General features: G+C 30.1%; 1 protein-coding gene across 9 annotated transcripts in view; it reads left to right on the plus strand.

Annotated features, from left to right (window-relative positions):
• Positions 1 to 15,300, plus strand: part of LOC107454046 (rho guanine nucleotide exchange factor 28) — a 260,406-nt gene that overhangs the window by 37,574 nt on the left and 207,532 nt on the right. For 3 of the 9 annotated variants that reach the window (XM_043048257.3, XM_071181381.2, XM_071181382.2), the window contains exon 1: positions 6,008 to 6,580. The exons of the other annotated variants lie outside the window; for them this stretch is intronic. The gene's annotated coding sequence lies outside the window, so the exon portion shown is untranslated. Of the gene's footprint in view, positions 1 to 6,007; positions 6,581 to 15,300 lie in introns of those variants that run through there. 9 annotated transcript variants of the gene reach the window in all.

The raw sequence follows: 15,300 nt of genomic DNA on the forward strand, positions 1-15,300 counted from the left end.
CAAGACGAGACAGCTTTCAGTGCCACCTAGTGGAAAATCGAAGGTTTTAGCATTTCTTGTCTAGAAAACGTTATGAGATATAAGAAGTAAAGTGAATTACAGGTTTTATTTTATTTTATATTCGTCGTTGAACAACCTACCCAATTTTTGGGTTTACGACGACTAATGTTCAACTCCGTAGCCTTGTAATTTTAAACCAATCCAGAAGACAAGGAAACTCCTGGATCCGTACCCCCAGAGGTATTGATTTGTTATGGGAACATAGAGGACTTTGCGACTCGACAGATCTAACGTGCACCAGTCCCCATTTACTACACGGGGAGTCTTCGGCCGGTGGGGATCGAACCCACGAACTGTTGGACATGGGCACAGCGCCCTACCAACTAGGCTATTCCGGCCTAGAATTACAAGATTATGGAGCTCGAATAGACACTCTGTGGGCGTAAACTGTTAAAAAAATAAGTAAAAAAATGCCTAAAAAATGCACTTATTGGCTCGCCGTTCTTTACACAGTGGCGTAACGAAAGGCTTTTGAAAAAAAAAGGGCAAAAACGAAAATATTTCCCACAAGATACCTTTCTTTTCAATGTACAGTACGCAAAATGAAAAGCGGATTACTCTGAATAACTTTTGATTTAATGATCGGATCTTCACGTTCTAGGAATAAATTTTTAGGTTCGGTGGCAGGGGATAGAGTGTTTGCCTTCCAATGAGGTGAACTGGGTTCGATCCCGGCGATGGCTGGGCGATACGAATTCCGCATCCGGCTTGCACCGACCACAGTGCTGACGTGAAATATCCTCGGTGGTAGACGGATCAAGGGTTAAAGTCCCCTTGCCCTCAGGCTAACCGTAGGAGGTTCTCGTGGTCTTCCTCTCCATGTAACGCAAATGTGGGTTAGTTCAATCAGGAAGTCCTCCACGAAGGCAAATTTCTCCCAATACTTGATCCAGGAGTTTCCTTGTGTTCTGGATTGGGTTCAAAATTACAAGGCTACGTAGTTGAACATCAGTAGTCGTAAGCCCAAATATTGGGTCGGCTGTTCAACGACGGTTATAAAATAAAATATGTTGATTAGTTAGTGCTGACTATATTTTAAGTTACTAACTCAGACACAAAACGTGCTAGTGCAAAAACGTCGTATAAACATTCCTTTTTTTTTCGACGGCCTCCAATTTCTGACTTCCAAAATATAGGCAGTAACAATCTGGTAAATATCGTCACAATAGTTTAGTCAGGAGAGCGGTCCAAAGTTTGGACCCCTTAATGTGAATTTTACTTTTGCGTATTTCACCATATCTCGAGAAATTTATAAGCGAATTGAAAAGATTTTGCACACAATTATGAAATTCGTTTATTCAAAGACTATTCCATGCAAAATATTACTTTTATTAAATATTTATGATTTTTTTTTTATTTTATTTAAAATTATTGGAAAAATTTTAAATGGAAAAATACGAAGTTTGAGCGAAATAGGTTGACAGTTATTTAGATATAATGATTATAAATAGTTAAATAGTTTTTTTTATATATATATATAAAACAGAAACAGTTATTCATGATGGAAATTTCTTTAATTTACAAAATAAACTAATAACGCATTTGTGAACATGAATAAAAAAAATTTTTTTTTTTTTCAATCTACTTTTTTTTGGATTTTATATTTTAATAGAAATTTAATTCTGATAATTTAGCAGATTTTTTTGGCATCCATTGAACTGTTTCTTATAATTAAAAAAATCTCGAAATATATTTTTTCTTGTTATTAGAGCGTCAGAAATATTATATATATACATAAAAGGGATACCGTTGTCCCATTTGGTTAAAGTATAGGAAAGGTGAGTAATACCTAGAGAAAATCATGTAGTTTTAAATGCTAAAAAAATATTTTCAAAAAATTTACGCAAATTATTGTAGGATTACGTTCTCCACTGCGTAATCCTGCCATAATTTGTTTGTTTTTTGATATTATGATAATTAAAAACTTAGCGTTTGGAACTTCATGGTTTGCTTTAGGTTTACCTGATCTCATTTTTTCTACTCTTTAAATGTTAAATTACTTATGTATGTGAAAAAGAATTCGACATGAAATGTTTATCTATGTGGCTTGTACACCGAAGAGCCATTACATTATGACCACCCTGCTAATAACATTTAGGACCACCTTTAGCCCTCAAAACTGCTAGCACCCGCCGTGGCATTGATTCCACAAGGTGTTGATAGGTAGTCTGAGGTATCAGGTACCAAGCGCTCACCAACTGGTCCTGCAATTCCTTCACATTGCGAGGGGGTAGCGTGGCAGCACGAATTTGGTTTTCCAAGTAGGACCACAAATGCTCTATTGGATTATTTGGGGGCCAAGACATGACTTGAAAGTCACTGGAATGTTCCTCGACGATTCGAACCTCATGACATGGTGCATTATCCTTTTGGTAAACACCATCCCCCGCAGGAAAAACTGTTGCCATGAATGGGTGAACCTGGTCTGCAACTATGTTCAAGTAGCTTACAGACGTCAGGGATTGTTCTATGAGGATTATGGGTCCTAATGTGCCCCATGAAAACATTGTGCCTGGGCGAGAAACCATGAAAACCTGGACGAGCCCATTGTTATAGATGGAGGGTGGTCATAATGTAATGGCTCTTCGGTGTATAAGTTGTGCTTTTTAGATATCCATCGCGATCTTGTGTCTTCTTAAGAGGACGCCATACCAAGGGAGAAATTTTTCGTCGCAAATTCGTTTTTGCTTCCGTTACTAATTTAATATTTGAAAGGAAGAAAAAGTGAGTTCAAGCAAAAACCAAGAAATTTCAACTGCTAAAACACTTTTTTTTAAATATCAAAAACGCAAACAAATTAATGAAAGAAAACTTCACCTTTACAGAATCCTCATAATTTATTTTCATTTTGATGTTTTAAAACCTTCTTTCTATTATTCGAAACTTCGTGGCTTGTCTCTAAGTTTGTCTGAGCTCACTTTTTCTATACTTTAAATTTTAAAATAAGTCAAGGATGTTGAAGAGAATTTGTGACAAAAAGTTTCTCTTGGGGTATGGCGTTCTCTTAAGATAGAATCCTAAAACGTTAAGATCCGCTCGTCAGATCAAAAGGTGATCTTTTTTTCTCTCCTTCCGTGCACTGTATTATTGTCTTTGCTGCTATGTTACTGCGCTTATGTAAAAAGGAAGAAAAAAAAAAGAATACTTTCGTGAAATTACGCTCACTTTGGTTTATGGATCTTTGATTTGCAATAGGTTTTTTTTTCTCTGTGCTCTGTGCATGCTGGGATAATGAAGATAACAGTTGGCCATAAATCATCCGTTTGTCACGATTTTTCCAGCATTATTTCTGCTTGTTGTCTCTCTTCTGTCGTTTTGTTTGTTTCTTATTTGACCTCCATTCCTTCTCCCCAATCGATGTGATCTCACTGCTTCATGAAATAATCGAATTCTTCGAATATATTTTATTCCGATGCCATCTTGCTATAAATTAAGGGTCATCACAAATTCATTCAATATTTCTTTTCTACAAAGTAAAAAACATAAATCACGTGGGGGTAACCACGTGATTTATGTTTTTGGCATTGATTCTTTTTTAAAGTAACTCATATGTTACTGTGGTGTGGATAAAATTGTGCAATGCAAAATCTACCTCTTCGATTATTGGATAACATTTTTGAAACGTGAATTTTCAGTTGTTGGTCTTTTCTCGTTTTAATATTGATAATCACGTCGGGTTAGAAATGCACAAACTACCAATTATCAATCTATAATTTTTTTCAACAATAATTTCCATAATATAATAATAATTTGCATAATAATTTTCAACAATAATTTCCATGTAAAACATTAATTCGTATATTGTTGCAAAATTGATGAGTTTTTTTTTTCATGCTGCCAATAAAAATCTTTTTTTTAAAACTAAATTTTAAGTTGCGCGGAATTGAAAGTTTTATGTTAATGTACCGATCAAAAAACAAAAAAAAAAAATTACACTGCTCATTGATTAAATATATTTTTTCTAGGGTAAAAAAAAAAGAGCGTTAGTACAGTACCTACTTTTTTATAAAAATACATTTTCTTACCTTTTTCTTTGGTATTTATATGTTTTACCAGTTTATGTTAGAATAAAGAACTAAACTGTCATGTCTCCAAAAAACTGAAATTTATAATTTTTTTTTCGAATTATTTATTCCAAATGTAATTTCCGAATAGTATCGAAATACATGTAAATGAAATTGTAATGTATATAAAGTGAATAATAAATCAAGAGTTTCACAGGATTTTTATGTTGCATATTTTTCGAATTCAATGATAAAAAGAATATCAGCATAGAAACTGGACACTTAAGTATCCAATGAGCGAGCGGAGCAAGCACGAATTGTGAAACAATCTTAAAAAAATTAAAAAAAAAAAGGAAAAAAAATGCGAATCCAGTACTAGGGATCGGTGAAAGCAGCCCTTTTTATATTCTTTGGTTTGGGATCTCCTAGTGCAGCGATCACCAATTCCTTTTAACTATGGAACTCTAAATGTCTACTCAACCTGGCTTAATATAAAAAAAGTTCATTAGTGCCAATAAAAAAAAAGGAGATTAGATACTAGCCAATTAAAAAAAAAAAGACTACTTAGTATTTTGTAAATATTTAATGCCAAGAAAAAAAAATATTTTAAACTCTAAATTAAAATATTCCTGATTTATGCATGTACTGAAAAGAAATAAAATTAAGTTGAATCATGGTTTTCACTGTTATAAATGTCGATGATAGTTAAGAGAGAAAAAAGATTCTTAACTTTTGAATTTGGTCATTGTATTTTCAATGAGTAATAATTATGGACGTTTTTATAAATGCATAATCGTTCCATAATTTAATGAATAATTTGTTAATGAAAAAAACCTTTTTTTTTAAATTTTGTTATTTTTTGAATTGCATTTTGCATAAATAATTTCGTTTTAACAATTGAAGTGTGGAATAAATTATGGATTATTGATTTGTTATAAATATAATTATTACTGGTTAAAAAATGTCCTAGCTTTTGGATCCTCTATGATCTTTCTACGGAGCCCTAGGGCTCTGCGGAACACCATTTAGGAACCGTTGCTCTAGTGATGTATTAATTTTATGTAATTTCCAAACATCTCTGACTCGATATACATGAATGTTGTTCGCTACGAGTTATGTTTACTGCAAAATGATGAAAAGAGAACACCATTTAGGAACCGTTGCCCTAGTGATGCATTAATTTTATGTAATTTCCAAACATCTCCGATTCGATATACATGAATGTTGTTCGCTACGAGTTATGGTTACTGCAAAATGATGAAAAAAGAGCACCATTTAGGAACCATTGCCCTAGTGATGCATTAATTTTATGTAATTTCCAAACATCTCCGACTCGATATACATGAATGTTGTTCGCTACAAGTTATGTTTACTGCAAAATGATGAAAAGAGAACACCATTTAGGAACCGTTGCCCTAGTGATGCATTAATTTTATGTAATTTCCAAACATCTCCGATTCGATATACATGAATGTTGTTCGCTACGAGTTATGGTTACTGCAAAATGATGAAAAAAGAGCACCATTTAGGAACCATTGCCCTAGTGATGCATTAATTTTATGTAATTTCCAAACATCTCCGACTCGATATACATGAATGTTGTTCGCTACAAGTTATGTTTACTGCAAAATGATGAAAAGAGAACACCATTTAGGAACCGTTGCCCTAGTGATGCATTAATTTTATGTAATTTCCAAACATCTCCGACTCGATATACATGAATGTTGTTCGCTACAAGTTATGTTTACTGCAAAATGATGAAAAGAGAACACCATTTAGGAACCGTTGCCCTAGTGATGCATTAATTTTATGTAATTTCCAAACGTCTCCGATTCGATATACATGAATTTTGTTCGCTACTAGTTATGTTTACTACAAAATGCCCCACGACGAATTGACGCAGAGCTGTATGTATTCTACCAAACTTGTAACGCGAAGTGGATGTTACAACAGCTACATGCCGGGCGATCTGTGCACGCGATGTGACGAGCTATGAAGAAAAACTTCATTCATTGCCAGAAACTATGCAGGATAAACAACTATCTGTATTTCCATCCATCTCAACTGGAGGAGAGTCCCTGTTTTTAGAGTAGGCGGAGTTAGATGACGTTTTAACTCAGTTGCTTTTTCGTCTTCCAAATCCACATCTTGACTAGCCATATAGGCACACCTGTCTTTCCAGTGACTATTGCCAGGTCGTCTCGCTCATAAAACGGAAGACCTGCTTTACTTCCCCCCAATAACCAGTCCTTTTTACATTCTCGAATTCATTTTTCCACCAACTATTCCAATCTTATTACCTGCTGACGGATATATGTAAATTTGTGACACCTGGATAATTCCCATACCTTTGACGTTGCAGTGCAAATTTCGAAAATTTTGCTTGTGTTCCTCGTTTGGTGTTTTAAAGTGTTGTGAATTCTGTTCGGACCCTGTGTATAGTGGCTGTACAACTGTTTTTATTGGATAATGGAATAGCATCTTAAAAGTTCAAGGTGAAGGGATATTTCCGTTACGTAAGTTTTTGTTTGTTTTGTGTGTGTTACTTGTTGAATATTTGTGTGAAATAACTCATTTTTACACTGCAGCGCTTTAAATGTGTCGCTTATTTTATTAGTTTAACAATAATAGCAAAAAGATTTTTTAACTGTAACTTTTTTAAAATGTCATAATTTTACTCGAGAATACGTCATTTTTGCTTCACTTCGGGAGCTTTTATCAATCATTAGAGCTTTTTTAAAGAGTAACTAAATGTTTGACGTCATTTTTACTTCACTTTGGACGCATTTTTTTACAATCATTAGTTTATGACGAGCATTTAAAAAAACGTATCTGTTTACGTAGACGTCAGTTTTACCAATTTTGTTTAATATTCGACAATTTTTTAATCATTTGTCCACGAAGTATTTAAATGACGTGCAGTGTAATTGAATGTTTACGCAGATGTCATTTTGGAGGTTTTCTCAACAATTTTGTTCATTAAGGGCATAAGATGTACTACATTGTAACTAACTGTTTACCTAGATGCCATTTTACAATGTTTGTTGTTATGGAAGATTTTTTTTAATCATTAAATCATCGAGGATTTGAAAGATTTGCATTGTAAATAAGTGTTTGCGTAGACGTCAATTGTACTAATTTCGCCACATTTTGAACATTTTTTCGATCATCCGATCTAAGTCATACGTTTCAATTTATTTCTTCGTTTCCTGTCTCATTATTATGTAAATCTTTACTATTGTGTGAATATTCACATTATTATTATTATTTTTTTATATTCAGAATATTTTCTGAAAATATTTTTTCTTCAACTGGAAGAGTTTTTCATGCTGCAATCCTTCATGAAACGTTTGCGTGTTCAACTTTTATGCGGGGGGAAAAACAATTTCTGTGATATTTTACAAATCTGTGATTCAAGTTTAATTTTAGGAATGAAGGAACTACTTACGTAGCCTATGCTACACAAAATTGTGTGACATAGTTTAACAATTTTCTTTTTTATAGTAGTACTTAGAATGAATGAGTGAATTTTTTTTAAAAATTAACTTAGTAAAATATTTGTATGCCAAAATTAAAAAGTAAACAATCCAATATATAAACTTTATTAAAGAGAAATTCACCGTAATTATATAGTGTTCAAATATCAGTTACACTATAACCAAAAACTAATAAATAAAATAAAATATTTGGAATTTTTCATCGATTCTATAAAGACTGATTTCTGAAATATTAGCTTTTCTGTTATAGGGGCGAAAGTTTTCAGTTTTATCTTGGCATGAGTTGTTTTTTAAAAAATAAAAACTTTAAAATGGAGTGTGATAAAGCAAGAACAAAATTAAAAAGATATTAAAAAAAACTCAAAATAATATTTGTTTCTTGAAATTTGATTGCGTGTTATGATTGAAGATATTACTTTTGTCATTTGTTAGTGAAATATTTACCTTTATCATTACATTTTCTCAAAGTATTAATAATTTGAATTAAAAAATTAAATTTAAATTTTATTACGTGATAAAGATCTGTGAGAAGCTCAATTAAACTAGGTTTTTTATTGATCTGCATTACATAGTTAGAGAAAACTAAAATTAATGCAATCATGAAAAAATAAGTATTCTTATATATAAAGTGAGATCTTTTGTTAGAAAATTATTTTCTTAGCTATCATTATAAGTCTTTAGTGTAGTATTTTATATTTTCTCCTTTTGATTTTAGATTTTTAAAGTCTAAAAATCTGCATTTAGGTTTTTGTTTATTTACTTTTAAAATTTGGATGGCATTCCCTTTTTATTTTAAAATATTTTGACATTACTAATTTTTGAAAATTAAACATGATACGGTATAGAAAAGTCATTTATGTATGTGGTATTGTTAGAGTTGTATTTTCACATAATAAGCAAAGAGTTACGACGCTATTAATTATTATTTTTGTGACAAAGGTAACCTTAAAGCATTACCAAGTCTACGACACCCTATTTACATTATTTTCAGATGGTTCTACCGAACAACGCTTATCATCGTTATCTTTGGTGAATTTTTTATAGTTGAAAGGATTCATATTGAATACACTAAATTAGAATAGAACACTTTCGCTAAATAATTGTCAAATTTGAATCAATATTAATCACTTTAATTCATCCCAAACTGCACTTTCTATAGATATTTCATAAATGATGATAAATATCCATAAGTAGCAAGTTTGAGAACTTAAGCTATGATTACTACGAGAACTATCATAACCACCTGTTTTGAGAATAATAAAAATGTAGCTATATGATTCACTCGCTCTAAAAAGTACTGAAATAGACGAAAAATACTTATTGTGATGAAATTATATTTAAAATTTTCTCTCAAGAAATTCAATGGGTCAGTTCTCCGACACTGATCACTTGGAGCCAGCTCCAAACTGTTCTGACCCTACCGTTCGGAAAAAACTGAAAAGTTTAATCGGTTTTCATCGTAAAAGAAGAATGGAGATATTCCTTCCTTCCTTTTGTGTTATAAATAAACGATTTTATATATAATTTAAGTGTTTTGATGACATACTTTTCGTTTTAATACAAAATATTTTTGCCATCGAAAATATTATTTTTGTCACTTTTTCATCAAAATAAGAATTCATATAAAATATTAATTTAGAAATTGAGAATTTGTAATGCGGCTTTTAAGAAGACTGATCATCTACATTCAGTAGGATAGAAATGTCTCCTGTATTGTATTATTCTTCAAGATATTTACTTTTTTATTGTTACATTTTCTGATAGAAATATTCAATATATTGATAAAAGATTTATCATTAAACCATTATCCACTAAACGATTGACTTTTTAAACGTTGAAGAAATTCAAAAAAGTTCTGTGCCGCAGAACAGACCCATTCGAATATTGTAAGAACATTGTATACAATTCATAAAACAATAACAATGGAAATCATTATTCGTTTATCGTCTGCTGTAATAAATTTGGGAAAGGAAAAAAAAGAGTTAAAATATTTTTAGTACTAAAAATCTTTATTCGTTTACAGCTACAAAAAATTTTATAAATGTTTTTACTTTTTCTATAATGGATAAAAAATATAAATATATATTGGGCGAATAAAAAAAGCATTGATATAAAGACAAATTACATGTTGATAAGTGAATCAAGCTGATTTGTCTTTTTAATTTTCTCCAGCGAGCATTAATGTAACTTAAATGTAAAGGAATTCCACATTTTTTCTAATTAAATCCTTCATAATTACTACTGTTCTTTATCGATAGAATTTGCATTTCTTTGTTGCTTTCTTTTTGAATGAGATTTAAAATAATATTAATGCGAACTATTCTATAGTAGCATATGGTGCTATATTCAATGCCTAAAGAATAGATTTTGTCGTGAATGTAATGTCATTGTTGGAAGGTAAATTTACTAATGATTTTATATACCTAGGGAGGTGACATATTTTTGATGTTTTCCGCACTTATAGTGCATTATTCAATTTCGATGGGTTAACACTAAGTGTTCCATATTCTAATTTCTTATGGGTTAACACTAAGTGTTACATAATCTAAGTGTTCCAATTTCTACCTGTGAAGATAAATGTATAGCATTGAATTACTTTAAAAGAATTTAACTTGAATTATTAAAATAATTTGACGCATTTATTTTTTAAAAAAATTTATAACTTTAAGAATGCAAGTAACTGTTAGAATCCTCAATACCTAAACAAAAACAAATACTTTTCGGAAAATATTCATTTAGTTCATTTGCTGGGTATGTATATTTTCGCCTAATAATACATTCACAGTAATTCAATTTCGTTCGTAAAGTAATTCCCATTGTTGCTCAATAATAGGACTCTCTGTATAAAATTGTATTGTTTTAAGAACTCAGTCTTTGATTAATATCTACCTTGTGATGATGCATTTTAATGAGTTTATTCTTAGAATTTTTTATAATGTTCTTTATTTACTAGAAGTTAATAATTTCATTTAAATACGTTCAATTTTGAATCATAGGTATTATCGACATCCTGATCTTGTTTTCGTTTAGTTTTAAATGTGTTTTCGTTTAATAGAGTTCAAGATGAATTAATTTTCCCGAATCGGTTCAGCGTTGAACCATTTTATCGTTACCTTATTTGATCTTCTTAAACGAAGCACTGAAGCAATGTTTTATTTAGATTGGATCCTATTATCGTGTAATCAAGTTCAAGAAAGATTAATTTACTCGATGATATAGTTCAACTGGGCACACATTGAAGATTCGGCAAAATTTAGTTGGGTTCAGAATTTCTAACATTATAGAAATGCACCTGCTGAAATTCTGAATTAAATTATATGGGGCTGAAAAAGTGGGGTTCTTGGGCTTGGACATTTTCTTATGAGAATTCGGTTAATCGAAGATGAACCATAACTCATGAATTCAGTAACTCATTTGCTAAACTAACGATAGATATTTATAGTTATTCTATGATTAATAGTTATTCTATTATTTATATTTATTTATTATAGTTATTCTATTATTTATAGTTATTCTATTATTTATAGTTATTCTATTATTTATATTTATTTATTATAGTTATTCTATTATTTATTTATAGTTATATTATTTATAGCTATTCTATTATTTATAGTTATTACAGGGTTGGGTTTTTGCCGTCAAAAACTGGTTTTTGACATGACAGTGGTATATGACAGTAGGTATATGACAGTTTTTACCGGTAAAAACTGTCATATACCTACTGTTTTCTTTAATTTATGGCATATACCGGACAATATATTATTTTCACTTAATTGCCTTTATAAATGAATGTTGTAAACAATTGCTATTGATTTTGCAACTATATACATGTATTCTTATAGAAGGATATACATTCATACAGAAATATTGTAATATACTTATTGAAAATAGTGATACTTAAGTTTTATCATTATAGCTTGATTTGCAAAGGATTAAAAATTTTGCACTTCTTAATTGTTAGAAATAAACAAACAAACAAAAAAACTTGGAACTATTAATAAATTCCAAAACTAAAGAGAAGAATTTAAAATTTGGCATTTCTTAAATATTAGAAATAAGCTAAGCAAAACTTTCAAAACTTGTAACTACTAACAAACTCTAAGTCAGGAATGACTTGACATTCTTCAGTAATGTAATATGCCAAACAAAATGATGCTTGGAAATGTTGAAAATTTTGTTTAATATCCTAATATTTTACTTTAAATTGTATGATTTGATATAATCATGTTGGGAAAATGCAAAAATCTGTTCTTAAATATCTTTTAGCAACTTTTTTTCTAATTTTATTGCCCAAAAATGAATTAATTTTAAATCATAAGCAGTTAAACTCAAATTAAAATAAAGTTTTATCAATACTATGGGTTTTTGACAGTTTTCGACGTTTTTGACAGAGGGGTTTTTGACATGACGGTAAAAACCATGGTATAAACCGGTAAAAACCGTCATGTATCAAAAACTTGCCAACCCTAAGTTATTATAGTGATAGTGGTATTATTATTTATATAGCACATTTTGGCAATTTCTTCATTTGGATGCTTGTGATCTTAATGCTTTTTTTCGGTTATAATTAGATTTTTCATTATAATGCAAAAACGGCAGACGGTTAGAATAATAAATATATTATTTGAATTCAAAACTAAAATGTGGACACATTTTGGACATAGACGTTTATGGCATATGAGTACAAAATATGGGCATAGATTTTTTAAACGAAAGGCAAATTCATCGCTCAATGAATGAAAAAAAAGTTCTCACTGTTAGTAATCTTTTACAGTGTGTAATTAAAAATGCAATTAAAAATGCAATTAAATTTAGCTTTCACATTCTCCCCTCAAAAAAAAAATATATAATAATAAATGATAACTACAATCAAAATAAAAACTATTAGTTTTGATAAAATGAACTTAAAAAAATATTTAAATTTTTTAAATTCTTTTTTTAAAATAATTTCACACAAATGTGCAAAGCATTTTTAACTTAAAACCTGTGTCTTATCATTATTAAATCTTCTAAAATGGACTTAATCTTAATCTCAACATGTCTTCCATATGACAAGGCATCATAATAAATTGTACATTTTTTTTTCAAAATAAACACATTCTTAAACCAGTTTGTACTGAATTTAAATTTAGGATTGTTTTTGTGACTTTGAAATGATAAGACTTTACTTAGTTTCAATTAATCCCAAGTTAATTCTCAGTTAAAAGAAAAAAGTTACTAGGAAGTCAAAGTTAAGGAGGTTTATGAACTTTATGTAACTCACGATTTTCATGGCTCTTATATTCATTGTTTCGCGATCACTGTTTCGCGTAGTCTATGTGCTTTATTTCTAGATTATTCTTTTATACTTTAAGGGGCACGACTGAATTAATCATCTTTTTAAAGAGACGCAGCACATTTATTATTCTCATTAAGTATCTGACGTTTTTCTTCCTGCATGGTTGTCGTTATGAATATGACTGTATCGAGTTATTTGAAATGCATTCAGGAAAAAAGTTATAATTTTTAAATCAATTTTGATAAATTTGATTACATGTATGAAATATTTTTAAAGCATTTTATTATTAACATGGTATTTCGAAGTCCTTTCGCCAAGGAAAATAAAATAAAAAAGTTTTAAGTGCCTTGCACTTCTACCAAAGCTATAATTTCAAATTGTATATGTCATCTTGCTGTTATGAGTTATTTAGGCTCCAGAACGTACAAATAATTAAAATGTTTTAAAAGTTATTAAGCTTTTTTTTAAGATCGCCAATTCGACAACATCCCCCCCCCCTAAATAAAAACTATCAAAATCAATGCCTTATTCGTATTTTTTGTAAATTTTTATAAGCCCAGGTAATACAGCATTGGAGCAAGTTTTTAAACATAAAAAAATTAAACTACAGACGCTTTTTATTGTTTTAAAACTGTGGGTTTTCTTTTTATTCACATTTTGCACCATTTTTAAAATAAACATAGAGGGCGCTGGCTAAAGATAAGTTAACGGGATCTCACAGCCATGATTAACTGTAACAAACACATATCAGATATGAAAATAGCATATTATTCACAAAGATTCATCATTTCATGCGACTAGTCTTCGAAAAACAGCCCTAACGCGTGGAAGTAAAATAATGTAAAAAATCCAAAGTGGTAGGAAATGTGCCTGAAAAAAATAAAGTAAAAAAATAAAAAGGGTTTTAATAAATCCTTAACGTAAGTTAGTATTTTTTTAAATAAATAACAATACGAAAATACAGATAATGTAATCATTTCGGCGAGGAAATATGTTTTCGTGTTTCATTTCGTACTTAAATTATCGTTTGCACGATAACTTGTGCGATAACAAGCCCTTTATTTATAAGTTTGTGTTTATTTAATAAAAGAATAAAAATGTAAGTATGTCCTTTAATGTAATCATTTTAGGGAGGGGGAGAGTATTTTTTGAGACTGATTTTGTACTTAAATTATAGGGTAATTTAATTAGTTACAATTAAATACTGTCCCTTGAGATATTAAAATCGCATATATCTAATCTAGAAACTTTTTTTGAAGTAATTTGACAAAAAAAGAACAACAAAAAAATTTCTTCACGAATTATGCAATAGAAAATTGAAATAAAATTTAACATTTCCAGAAACATTAAAAAAAAAAAAAAAAAAAAAACTTGTTTTAGACCTGAAAATAACTACTCGCCAAGTGGCAAGTTTATATATATATACTTAACCATTTCTATATATATATGTATATATGTAAATGGTGATTTAAGTTAAATAAACAATTGGTCACTTTTTCCGGTTTTTTTCTTTTTTTCTTCGTTTTTTTTTTTTTTTTAAGGTCGTTAAATGATTTAAGTACATCAATGTTAAAAAAGACTCCGGAATACATAATTTTCATTCAAGTGTCCAAAGTCACCATTCAAAATTTTGATTCTTCAGAATCTATCAATTTGTAATGCAAATATTCAAGCAGAAAGAAACTTCTTTATCATTTCACATATTTGAAAGTTGTAATGGATACATTAAATGTATTTTGCCTCCCCAAAAGTTTTTTTTTTTAAGTCAGTATGTTTTAAATAAATTTTGTCACACTTTATATTACTATTATATTAAAGGCTACTAAATGACAAGGACATATCGATATTGGTCACCAACTCATTCGGTTTGATGAAAAAGTGGTTACTAAGTCACTAAAAGAGTCTACCGTCCACTGGCTATGGACTAAAAATTTTAAATTTTGGGGCCTAGCTTATTTTAAGAACGTACCTTCAAATTTAGACTACCAGGGGTCTGTCCAGACAGTTTGTGAAAGGTCCGGTTTTCGTGAAATTGTGAAAAAATTACTCACATTCTTTCAACCAGGATCCGCTTTTATGAATTTGTGCAAATAGGGTCCAGTTATTGCAAAAAACTTTTTCAATGAGTTTTTAAATTGTAAATGGATACAAGATTATGCTCGGCACTGTAAAATTATAATTAAACAAATTAAATTTTAAAAAATAAACAGCAATTGCAGCTTCTAAATTAGAGATGCAACATACAAATATTTGGTATTTAGCCTATACTGCTGAACGCAGAATATTCATTTCGGACGAACAATGGAAGAATCGTCTACCGAAGATAAAACTTAATTTGTTTACATCCATCTTTCTTGTTTTCTGCCCTGGGAAGGGTTTGTTTATTCGATGAACAAAACAATAATGAAGATAAACAAATTTGTGAAGGGTCCGATTAAAAGAAAAATCATTTTGTGAAGGG

This window comes from Parasteatoda tepidariorum, chromosome 8 (assembly GCF_982258835.1).
Source record: "Parasteatoda tepidariorum strain Cologne lab strain chromosome 8, Ptep-v5.0, whole genome shotgun sequence".
Taxonomy (NCBI): domain Eukaryota; kingdom Metazoa; phylum Arthropoda; class Arachnida; order Araneae; family Theridiidae; genus Parasteatoda; species Parasteatoda tepidariorum.